This window comes from Brachyhypopomus gauderio, chromosome 18, assembly GCF_052324685.1.
Source record: "Brachyhypopomus gauderio isolate BG-103 chromosome 18, BGAUD_0.2, whole genome shotgun sequence".
NCBI lineage: Eukaryota > Metazoa > Chordata > Actinopteri > Gymnotiformes > Hypopomidae > Brachyhypopomus > Brachyhypopomus gauderio.
The window spans coordinates 6,183,256-6,195,262 of NC_135228.1; the positions used below are offsets into that span (position 1 = coordinate 6,183,256).

General features: G+C 43.8%; 1 long non-coding RNA gene across 1 annotated transcript; it reads left to right on the plus strand.

Moving 5' to 3' along the window:
* The first annotated feature begins 8,063 nt into the window (after positions 1-8,063).
* LOC143482466 (uncharacterized) lies at positions 8,064-8,603 on the plus strand. Its single transcript, XR_013122232.1, has 3 exons — positions 8,064-8,140; positions 8,209-8,442; positions 8,538-8,603. It is a non-coding gene; the product is annotated as an uncharacterized LOC143482466 (long non-coding RNA).
* Positions 8,604-12,007: the final 3,404 nt, after the last annotated feature.

Consider the following 12,007-nt stretch of genomic DNA (forward strand, 5'->3'; position numbering starts at 1 on the left):
GCTATGTTCCCAGTCTCCCTTGTGTCGGTCATTGTGTTTGCTATGTTCCCAGTCTCCCCTGTGTCGGTCATTGTGTTTGCTATGTTCCCAGTCTCCCTTGTGTCGGTCATTGTGTTTGCTATGTTCCCAGTCTCCCCTGTGTCGGTCATTGTGTTTGCTATGTTCCCAGTCTCCCTTGTGTCGGTCATTGTGTTTGCTATGTTCCCAGTCTCCCCTGTGTCGGTCATTGTGTTTGCTATGTTCCCAGTCTCCCTTGTGTCGGTCATTGTGTTTGCTATGTTCCCAGTCTCCCCTGTGTCGGTCATTGTGTTTGCTATGTTCCCAGTCTCCCCTGTGTCGGTCATTGTGTTTGCTATGTTCCCAGTCTCCCCTGTGTCGGTCATTGTGTTTGCTATGTTTCCAGTCTCCCTTGTGTCGGTCATTGTGTTTGCTATGTTTCCAGTCTCCCTTGTGTCGGTCATTGTGTTTGCTATGTTCCCAGTCTCCCCTGTGTCGGTCATTGTGTTTGCTATGTTCCCAGTCTCCCTTGTGTCGGTCATTGTGTTTGCTATGTTCCCAGTCTCCCCTGTGTCGGTCATTGTGTTTGCTATGTTCCCAGTCTCCCTTGTGTCGGTCATTGTGTTTGCTATGTTCCCAGTCTCCCCTGTGTCGGTCATTGTGTTTGCTATGTTCCCAGTCTCCCCTGTGTCGGTCATTGTGTTTGCTATGTTCCCAGTCTCCCCTGTGTCGGTCATTGTGTTTGCTATGTTCCCAGTCTCCCCTGTGTCGGTCATTGTGTTTGCTATGTTCCCAGTCTCCCCTGTGTCGGTCATTGTGTTTGCTATGTTCCCAGTCTCCCCTGTGTCGGTCATTGTGTTTGCTATGTTCCCAGTCTCCCCTGTGTCGGTCATTGTGTTTGCTATGTTCCCAGTCTCCCTTGTGTCGGTCATTGTGTTTGCTATGTTCCCAGTCTCCCCTGTGTCGGTCATTGTGTTTGCTATGTTCCCAGTCTCCCCTGTGTCGGTCATTGTGTTTGCTATGTTCCCAGTCTCCCCTGTGTCGGTCATTGTGTTTGCTATGTTCCCAGTCTCCCCTGTGTCGGTCATTGTGTTTGCTATGTTTCCAGTCTCCCTTGTGTCGGTCATTGTGTTTGCTATGTTCCCAGTCTCCCTTGTGTCGGTCATTGTGTTTGCTATGTTCCCAGTCTCCCCTGTGTCGGTCATTGTGTTTGCTATGTTCCCAGTCTCCCCTGTGTCGGTCATTGTGTTTGCTATGTTCCCAGTCTCCCCTGTGTCGGTCATTGTGTTTGCTATGTTCCCAGTCTCCCCTGTGTCGGTCATTGTGTTTGCTATGTTCCCAGTCTCCCCTGTGTCGGTCATTGTGTTTGCTATGTTTCCAGTCTCCCTTGTGTCGGTCATTGTGTTTGCTATGTTCCCAGTCTCCCTTGTGTCGGTCATTGTGTTTGCTATGTTCCCAGTCTCCCCTGTGTCGGTCATTGTGTTTGCTATGTTCCCAGTCTCCCCTGTGTCGGTCATTGTGTTTGCTATGTTCCCAGTCTCCCCTGTGCTCATTCCTCTCCACATTCTGTAGCCTGTGCCTTCTCCTCGCTTCTCCCTCGTGCTGGTTGGGTTAGTTCTGGTTTGTCTTCCCTGTTTTAGTTCTAGTTTCCCTTTGTTTAATTATGTAGTCTTTCCTTTCGTACTCTTAAGAGATATTGTTCACCTCCCTGTTTCTCCTACAATAGTTTAACTTCCTGTCAGTTTAGTTTGTTGTTGCGTGTCTTTCCTGCTTCTTGTTTCGTGTGTATGCATGTGTGTATGTATCTGTGTTCGCTAGTCTATTCTGTCCGGTTTCAACATATGTGAGCTTAATGTTTGTAACGATTGTGTTTGATGCTTCTGTGTACTGGTCTGTATTTACATGCAGTGTACCTGTCCTGTTTAAGTTGTATTTGCGCTTTTGTAGTTGTATTCATAGGTGTCTGTTGTGGCATGTTTGTACTCATCCTTGTAGGTTCTCAGTTTCGTTACCCACATGTTCTCCGTAGTCCGCTTACCTCTATATCTGTTTATCTTCCTTTGTTAAGTCCGTTGCCTGTGTTATTTAATAAATTATTCAAATAATTGCGTTTGCGTCACACCCGCCCCCTTGATTCGTTACAGCATTTTTATTTCTTTACCTCATACATCACTTTAAGCCAGTGTCAATAGCTTGGCTGTCATCATTCATGCACAAATCAAGGCTTAAATATATTTCTGGCTTCAAAAACATGACTATCAACATGCCCCCTCATTAGGTTTTACTGCCCCCCCCAAGCAAAGCAGTCCAAAACCGGGGCTGCCTTGCACACCGTCAAGGCACCCAGTTCCAGAGGCAGCAAAACAACCCCAAAACATCTTTGAACCTCCACCATATTTGACTGTAGGTGCTGTGTTCTTTTCTTTCTAGGCCTCATTCCGTTTTCGGTAAACAGTAGAATGATGTGCTTTACCAAAAAGGTCTCATTTGTCCACAAGATGTTTTCCGAGAAGAATTTTGGCTTACTTACATACATTCTGGCAAACTGCATTCTAGCTTTTTTTATGGCTCTGTGTCAGCAGTGGGGTCCTCCTGGGTCTCCTGCCATAGCGTTTCATTTCATTCAAATGTCAACGGATAGTTCGGGCTGACACTGATGCACCCTGCACCTGCAGGACAGCTTGAATTTCTTTGGAACTTGATTGGGGCTGCTTATCCACCATCCGGACTATCCTGCGTTGCAACCTTTCATCAATTTCTCTCCTCCGTCCAAGTCCAGGGAGATTAGCTATAGTTCCATGGGTTGTAAACTTCTTGATTATGTTGCGCACTGTGGACAAAGGAACATCAAGATCTCTTGAGATGGACTTGTAACCCTGAGATTGTTGATATATTGGTTTTCCACAATTTTAGTTCTCAAGTCCTCAGACAGTTCTCTTCTACTCTTTCTGTTCTCCATGCTTAGTGTGGCACACAGACACACAATGCAAAGATTGAGTCAACTTCTCTCCTTTTTATCTGGTTTCAGGTGTTATTTTTTTAATTGCCCACACCTGTTACTTATCACAGGTGAGTTTGAATGAACATCACATGCTTGAAACAAAGTTATTTACCCTCAATTTTGAAGACGACTTCAAATGTAGACGGCTGAAAATCGATATGCTTGTAGATGGCATAGGAAATTATCAATTTATCTGGTTTGATTGAAAAGTTTTTGATGTTTAATGTGTGAATTATTATTTTTACAGTGCTTCTTGGTGTAAGTTTTGATGGCTGTCCACTTCTGGCTAGACTAGCACTGATTCTAATTGTTTTTGAGTTCCAGTGGCTGCAGTGCGAAGTATTATTTAAAAATACAAGATATTCAGCACTGTGGAAAATCAGAGGACGTGGTTGGAAAGTTACAAAAGTGACACTTGTGCTGACCAGGAGGATAGTGAGAGAGGTGAAAAACAATATAAGTGTTACAGGTCTGTGAAGCCTTCGAGTTAACTAACAACTATAGATTATGTTCTCATAATAGTTGTATTTTAAATACCTCAGGACGGACCGATGCCCAATAGGATTACTGTTGGAGGAACACCGGAGGCGGAGCGTTTTCATTAACCCTTTCTTGTGTGCATCCCCAGTTGTTTTGTTGTTGAGTAAGTAGGGCCCTATGTGAAGTTCTAATACAGCTCTGTTGTCATAGAATTTGACATATTATGAATATTTGCAGTTATTGTCCTGTGAATTTATTTGCCAGCCTTATTCAATCTGAGTTGTTACTAAACCTGCTTCAGTATCTCAGTGTAACCAAAATCAAGTGTATATATAGGAGCTCTAGGTGGGTGATGCAACTTCAGAAACTCCTGAATGAGTGAATGAACTTAATCACAATGCATTTCTTCAAGACTGATTTGTTTGAAGAAACTTTTGATTTCTGAGTTACATTACAACATCACCTCTACAACACACACTAAGTATCTTTTCCACTACAAGGGTGGCTGCTTGAATGGTTTGAGCTTGCAGTAATGGAATATTGGATCCTGATCTCACGAGTTTCAGATGTGTTCTTCTAGTACCTTGTGTTGCAGAAGAAAGTCTGTGTACGTGGTGGAAAAAACTCTGTGGTCAGTGAGGTCTAGTCAGTCTCATCTAACATGTGACAGATGTTTATCAGTCACGGTGCCTTGAATCCTCACACATTTTGTTTAAACGGTAACACATAGATGTATAAATGCACACTTTGCAACCACAAGACCTGTGTGAAGAAATGCTTAAAGGAAGTTAAATGCTTAAATGGTTGACAAGCACAGTGTCATGTTTAGCTCTGTCCCACCTGTCTATTTTATCCTCATTGCTTTTATCCTCATTGATCAGCACCCTGTTTTATTATTCTGGTAATTTCCACATCCTTTTTTGGTTTGATACACGTTTTTGTCCCTGCCCTTTTAGTTTTGTTTCAGCTGTTTCTGATTCTATATCAGTAATTGAGTTTGGTATACATTCTGTGAGTATTATCATTTATGTTGGGGGTCATTGTCTACATGTGGAAGCCTGTCAGCTACACTATATTGCCAAAAGTATTCACTCACCCATCCAAATGATCAGAAGATTCAAGATTCAAAGCTTTATTGTCATATGTACAGTAGAACACGGGTTTCTCTGTACAATGAAATTCTTTTTTTGCTGTCTGCACAGGATGTAATAAGTACAAAGTTTCAACAAATACTACTACTAATAATAATAATATATATATATATATATATAAAACACCCTGAAATAAAAATTATTTACAATGTGCAAGTATGAACAAAAGGTGCAACAAGGTGTAAACATACATGTGCAGTTGTATGTTTACTGTAAACAGTCATGTGCAAAGGTCAGTTAAAGGTCAGCTGTTTAAGAGTCTGATAGCTGTTGGAAAGAAAGAAGTCTTTAATCTAGTTGTCCTGCACTTCACACTTCTGTATCTCCGGCCTGAGGGTAGAAGTGTGAATAGTCCATGTTGGGGATGGGTGGGGTCTTTGATGATGGAGGCAGCTCTTCTGTGAACTCTTTGATGGTAGATGCTCTGGAGAGAGGGCTGTGCCATCCTGGTGATTTTCGTAGCAGTTTTTATCACTCTCTCCAGGCGTTTACGGTCCTTCGCAGTCGAACTGCCGTACCACACGGTGATGCAGTTTGTCAGAATGGACTCGATGATGCAGCGGTAGAAGTTGTTGAGTATTTTGGGTGACATTCCAAATTTCCTCAGCCTTCTCAAGAAATGCAACCGCTGCTGAGCCCTCTTTAACACCTGCGTGGTGTTTAGTGTCCAAGTGAGGTCATCCCTGATGTGGACCCCTAGGTATTTAAAACTGTTCACTCTCTCCACCTCAAGGTCCCAGATAAACAGTGGCTGATGAGGTCTCCTCTCCCTTCTCATGTCCACTATCATCTCCTTTGTCTTGTCGATGTTGAGTGTGAGGTTGTTGTCCACACACCAGGTAACCAGACTGTTCACTTCACTCCTGTAGGCTGCCTCCTCTCCTCCAGTGATATGACCTATCACAGCAGTGTCGTCGGCGAACTTAAGGATGATGTTGTCAGGGTTGGAGGCAACACAGTCGTGGGTATAGAGGGTATAGGGCTGAGGACAAAGCCCTGAGGTGTACCAATGTTAGTTGTTATGCTGGTTGATGTTCTGTTTCCAATCCTAACAGACTGAGGCCTGCCAGTCTGGAAGTTTAAAAGCCAGTCACAGAGGGTGGGATGTAGTCAATCAATCAATCAATCAATCAAAGTTTATTTGTATAGCGCTTTTCACAACACATGTTGTCACAAAGCGCCTTACAGGATTTAAAAGGTTAACAATACTACGGGTCCAGAACCCTAATGAGCAAGCCAAGGGCGACAGTGGCGAGGAAAAACTCCCTAAGATAGTGGGGAATAGGAAGAAACCTCGGGAGAACCAAGACTCAAAAGGGAACCCATCCTCCATTGGGCGGCCCGTTAACACACAGATTACACAAAATACAGACAAATACACAAGTCACACACAAATCACACAATCAGACTAAGTAAAGGTAAAAATGAAAGTTCTGGGTTATGATATTGTCACTGTAAATGTCTGTTGATGAACGCCAGGCTTTCATTCCGTGTCGGAGCAGCGATGCTGGTATTGTAGGCTCCGACTGCAATGTTACTCTCCAGGTGAACCTCGGAGAAAAGATACGAGATGTAGTAAATATGTAACAGATTAATCAAAGGCCAAACTAAACAGATGAGTCTTTAATCGAGTTTTAAACATTGAGACTGTGTCTGAGTCCCGAATAGAGGCAGGAAGATTATTCCACAATTGTGGAGCTTTAAAAGAAAAGGCTCTTCCACCTGCTGTGATCTTTTTGATCCTAGGAACAGTTAATAACCCTGCGTCCTGCGAGCGAAGTGAACGCGCTGGGTTATATTGTTCAATAAGTTCACTAAGATAGTCTGGAGCTAAGCCATGCAGCGTTTTATATGTTAATAAAAGTATTTTATAGTCAATACGGAATCTAATTGGCAGCCAGTGTAATGACGATAGTACGGGACTAATGTGATCAAACTTTTTAGTTTTTGTTAAAACTCGTGCTGCTGCGTTCTGAACCAGCTGGAGTTTGTTTATCGATTTACCAGAACATCCAGCTAGGAGACTGTTGCAATAATCTAAACGAGAGGATATGAATGCATGGATTAGTTTTTCTGCATCACTAATATTTAATATGTTTCTAATTTTGGCAATGTTGCGCAAGTGAAAGAACGCTACCCTAGTTATATTATTAATATGTGTATCGAACGAGAGATCTGGGTCTATTGTGACGCCCAAGTTCTTTACCTCTGCGCTGGGGGTTATAGTAAAAGAATGTAGATTCAATGCTGCATTATGTATCTTGTCTCTCGCAGCCCTAGACCCAACTATTATCAATTCTGTTTTATCGGCATTTAGTGCTAGAAAGTTACATGCCATCCAATGTTTTATCTCTTCTACACATTTCTCAATCTTACTGTTTGCGCCTAAATCATCGGGTTTTGCCGATAAATATAGCTGAGTGTCGTCTGCGTAGGAATGGAAACTGATGTCATGCTTATGCATAATTTCGCCTAAGGGTAACATGTACAGTGTGAATAGAAGTGGTCCTAGGACTGTCCCTTGTGGGACACCATATTTAACCTGCACAGATTTAGAGGTTTTATTATTAACACTTACACATTGGAAGCGGTCAGTTAAATATGATCTAAACCAGGAAAGTGCGACTCCTTTAATACCTACTGTGTTTTCTAGTCTATCCAGCAAAATGTTGTGGTCTACAGTATCAAAAGCTGCACTAAGATCCAACAGTATAAGGAACGAGACGAGCCCATTATCGGCCGATATTAGTAGATCATTCACTACCCTGAGTAAAGCTGTTTCAGTGCTGTGGTTTGGTCTAAATCCTGATTGGAACTTTTCATGGATACTATTTGATTGGAGATAGTGGTTTAACTGATTGGAAACTGCTTTTTCTAAAATTTTAGAGATAAATGGGAGATTAGAAATGGGTCTATAGTTGGCTAAAATCTGCGGATCGAGATTCTGTTTTTTAATCAAGGGTCTAATTACGGCGCATTTTAATTGTTTGGGCATGTAACCTAGGTTAAGGGAGGAGTTAATCATATTAAGTAAGGGCCCTGCAGTGGCTGGGAGTAGGTCTTTAAATAGACGGGTTGGAACTGGGTCAAATATACATGATGTAGGCTTAGACGAATTAATCAATGTTGTGAGCTCTTTTTGCGATATAGGATTGAAGATATTTAGCTCAGTAATATTTTTGAATGCATAGTTACTAATAGCTGAACTACTGGGGTTGGATTGGAGGTTAGGCTGCGATGTATTATGACTCTGTAGTCGGATATTATCTATTTTATTATTGAAAAAGTTTAAAAATTCATCGCTAGTGTGTGTAAGTGCTGTGTTGGAACTAGTGTCGTTGATATTTCTTGTTAGTAATGTAGTCCAAGAGATGACAGTTTATCTGTAAGTTTATGAGGTATGACCATGTTAAAAGCGGAGCTGTAGTCAATAAAGAGGATCCTGATGTAGGAGTCTTTATGTTCCAGGTGTGTGAGGTAGACATGAAGGGCTGTGGCGATGGCATCCGAGGTAGACCTGTTGGCCCTGTATGCGTATTGTAGGGGGTCTGTAGTGTCTGGTATGTTGTTCTGACTGAGGTAGACCTGTTGGCCCTGTATGCGTATTGTAGGGGGTCTGTAGTGTCTGGTATGTTGTTCTGAATGTAGGACAGCACCACTCTCTCGAAGCACTTCATAATGATTGGAGTGAGCGCTACTGGCCTATAGTCATTCAAGCAGGAAGGGGGGTTCTTCTTGGGCAGAGGGATGATAGTGGTGGTCTTGTAACAGGTGGGAACTGTGCATTGTTTGAGGGAAAGGTTGAATATAGAGGTGAAATCATCAGCCAGCTCGTTAGCACATGCTCTGAGGGCTCGACCAGGAATGTTGTCAGGTCCTGCAGCTTTGCGGGGGTTGATCCTCCTCAGGGCTTTGTGTACTTGGGCTGTCGAGACAACTGGTGGGGGGCTGGAGAGCTGTGTAATTGAGGCGTGTGTATTCTCTGTAAGGGTAGTGGGGGTTGACGTCTCAAAACGGGTGTAGAATTCATTGAGATCGTCTGGAAGGTTGTTTGAGGCGTTGTTGGGCGTTGTTTATGGCATTGTTGAGTCTGGATCTATAATCCGTAATTTGTTCCAGACATTGCCACATACGTCTGGGGTCAGCAGTGGAGTAGAACCCTTCTGTTTTCTCTCTATACTGTCTCTTGGCTGATCTTATGGCCTTCCTCAGTCTCTACTGTGCAAGTTTGAGCTCAGCCTCATCACCAGATCTAAAAGCAATGAAGTGTGCTCTTAGCATTTGCAGTACCTCACCATTTATCCAGGGCTTCTGGTTAGGGAATTTCCGGACTGTTATGGTGGGCACAATGTTTTCAATGCAAGTGCCAATGTACCCAGTCACATACTCAGCATAGTTATCTATGTTCACAGAAGAGTCTTCCATAATGGCTGCCTCTCTGAACACCTCCCAGTCTGTTATGGCAAAACAGTCCTGTAGAGTGCTTTCAGTTTCTGATGTCCATATCTGAACCTGTTTGTTTGTAGGGTTTGATTGTTTGAGCTTTTGTCTATAAGCTGGGTATAAGAACAGAGAGATGTGATCTGATTCTCCAAATGGGGGGCGTGGTGCGGCCCGAAATCCACCACGTATGTTGCTGTAGACATGATCTACAATGTTCTTGCCACGGGTGGGAATTTTTACATGCTGGTGGTATTCAGATAATATGGTCCGTAGATTACACTGTTGTCTTACCGGAGGCTGCAGTCCGATCTCCCCGGTGTAATGAATGAGTCTTGAGCTGAACAGCAGAGTCCGGGACGTTTTCTAAAAGCCAGGTTTCAGAGAAAATAAGGGCGCAGCATGCTCTTGTTTCCCTTTGTGATGTAATTCTGGCCCTTAGTTCGTCCAGCTTGTTCTCCAGGGACCGTACATTGGCTAGCAAGAGGCTGGGTAGCGGTGGTCGGCTAGCGCGAGCCTTTAGCCTAGCATGGAGCCCTCCTCTCTTGCCTCGCCTACGTCGCCGCCTGCGAAGTGCTTTCCTGGGGTCCGCGTATGCACTCGAGGCCGGAGCTTCGGGGCCTTCCTGGGTGTAGCGGTGGTGGCTATGTGAGCACACAATGAGTTGCAGCTCCGATGGAATTTGACCAGTAAACTCCAAGTTATGTGCAGCGATATCCAATAATGTCTGTCTACTGTATGTTCGTAATGCAAGGCCTTTATGCACCACGTTTAAAATGAGAGAAATAAACATAAAATAATTAAACAAAAGTCGAAAAGAGTTACATTCTTGTGCAGAGCGAGCAAACACGTCTGCCTCGGAGGGCGCCATGATCTCCATGATCTCCAGAATCAGGTGTTCCAATCACTTCCATGGCCACGGGTGTATAAAATTAAGCACCTAGGCATGCAGACATTCGTGAAAGAATGGGTAGCTGTCAGGAACTCAGTGAATTCCAGTGTGGAACTGTGATAGGATGCCACCTGTGCAACAAATCCAGTCATGAAATTTCCTCGCTCCAAAAATATTCCACAGTCGACTGTCAGCTGTATTATAAGAAAATGGAAGTGTTTGGGAATGACAGCGACTCAGCCATGAAGTGGTGGGCCACGTAATCTGACGGAGCGGGGTGTCAGCGGATGCTGAAGTACATAGTGCGAAGAGGTCGCAAACTTTCTGCAGAGTCAATCACTACAGACATCCAAACTTCATGTGGCCTTCAGATTAGCTCAAGAACACTGTGCAGAGAGCTTCATGAAATGGGTTTCCATGGTTGAGCAGCTGCATCTAAGCCACACATCACCAAGAGCAATGCAAAGTGATGGATGCAGTAAAGCACGCTGCCACTGGACTCTAGAGCAGTGGAGGTGTGTTCTCTGGAGTGACGAATCACGCTTCTTAATCTGGCAATCTGATGGACGAGTCTGGGTTTGGTGGATGCCAGGAGAACGGTACTTGTCTGACTGCATTATGCCAAGTGTAAAGTTTGGTGGAGGGGGGATTATGGTGTGGGATTTTTTTTCAGGAGCTGGGTCTGGCCCCTTAGTACCAGTGAAAGGAACTTTGAAGGCTTCAGCATACCAAGACATTTTGGACAATTCCATGCTGCCAACATTGTGGGAACAGTTTGGAGCTGGCCACTCCCTCTTCCAACATGACTATGCACCAGTGTGCAAAGCAAGGTCCATGAACCTGACTGGCTTGCACAGAGTCCTGACCTCAACCTGATAGAACACCTTTGGGATTAATTAGAGCAGAGACTGAGAGCCAGGCCTTCTCGTCCAACATCAGTATGTGACCTCACAAATGGGAACTTCCAGAAAAGTTGAAGCTGTTCTAGCTGCAAAGGGTGGACCCACATCATATTGAACCCTATGGATTAAGAATGGGATGTCACTTAAGCTCATATATAAGTCAAGGAAGGTGAGCGAATACTTTTGGCAATATAGTGTATATTATATTGTATTGTAGTCATATTTCTGTTCAAAAATGTATATGATTGCCCCCTAGTGGCCACAAAGAGCTTTACTTGTCAACACACACAAGCACAGTGCCTTACCAGGAAGTTCTGTCTATTACTATATTATTAAACTTTATTAAGTACTTGTCTTGAAGATATACGAAACTGAATTCCTAATAATCTTTTTTACAATGCACAGGGATTTTTTTCCATGGAGGATTTCAAGGATTTTTTGCTTGCACATTAGGGATTTATGCCAGCTATACAGCTAAAATCTTAAACTGAACAGAGGGTTTTTAACATGGTCCTGGAGGCCTACTGTCATCCTGGAGATCTACTGTTGTCCAGGAGGTCTACTGTCCTGCTGAAGTGACTATTTGAGCAACATGTGTAAGAGCAAAGATCCATGCTTATGTGTAAACTGTGACTTTGAAGCGGAGGTGAAGTCATGGTACGGAGACATAAAATCTTGGCTGGTGTTTGTCACTACATTTGTTATAATTACCCCTGCAGGTATCTGGACAGGTTACAAGGGGTCAATTTGCACCCCTGCCCCTTTGTAACAGGGCAGCTGAACTGTTAGAGGCAAACTCTCTAGGAAGCAACCCTCCTAGTGGGGCCCAAATACTGATGAGGGGGAACTGGGGGATCAACTGAATGGGATTCAAACCTGGGACAGAGAGCCCTGCTCAGCTCACTGCACTACCACAGGAGGGAAGGGGGAGGGAAATGAGGGGGCAGGTGGCTCACATGACAGGATGGGTCTACAGCTGGGCCAATGCCCTTCTTAAGTCCACTGGACACACGGGATCTAAACAAAACCCTCCCAGCACGGACCCTCACAGTCTGGTCCAGAACTCAAGCGTGGGTTAAGACATCTTGACAGACTGTCCAGATAAATAAATAAATAAATAAATAGGCCATTGAAAGAGACACAC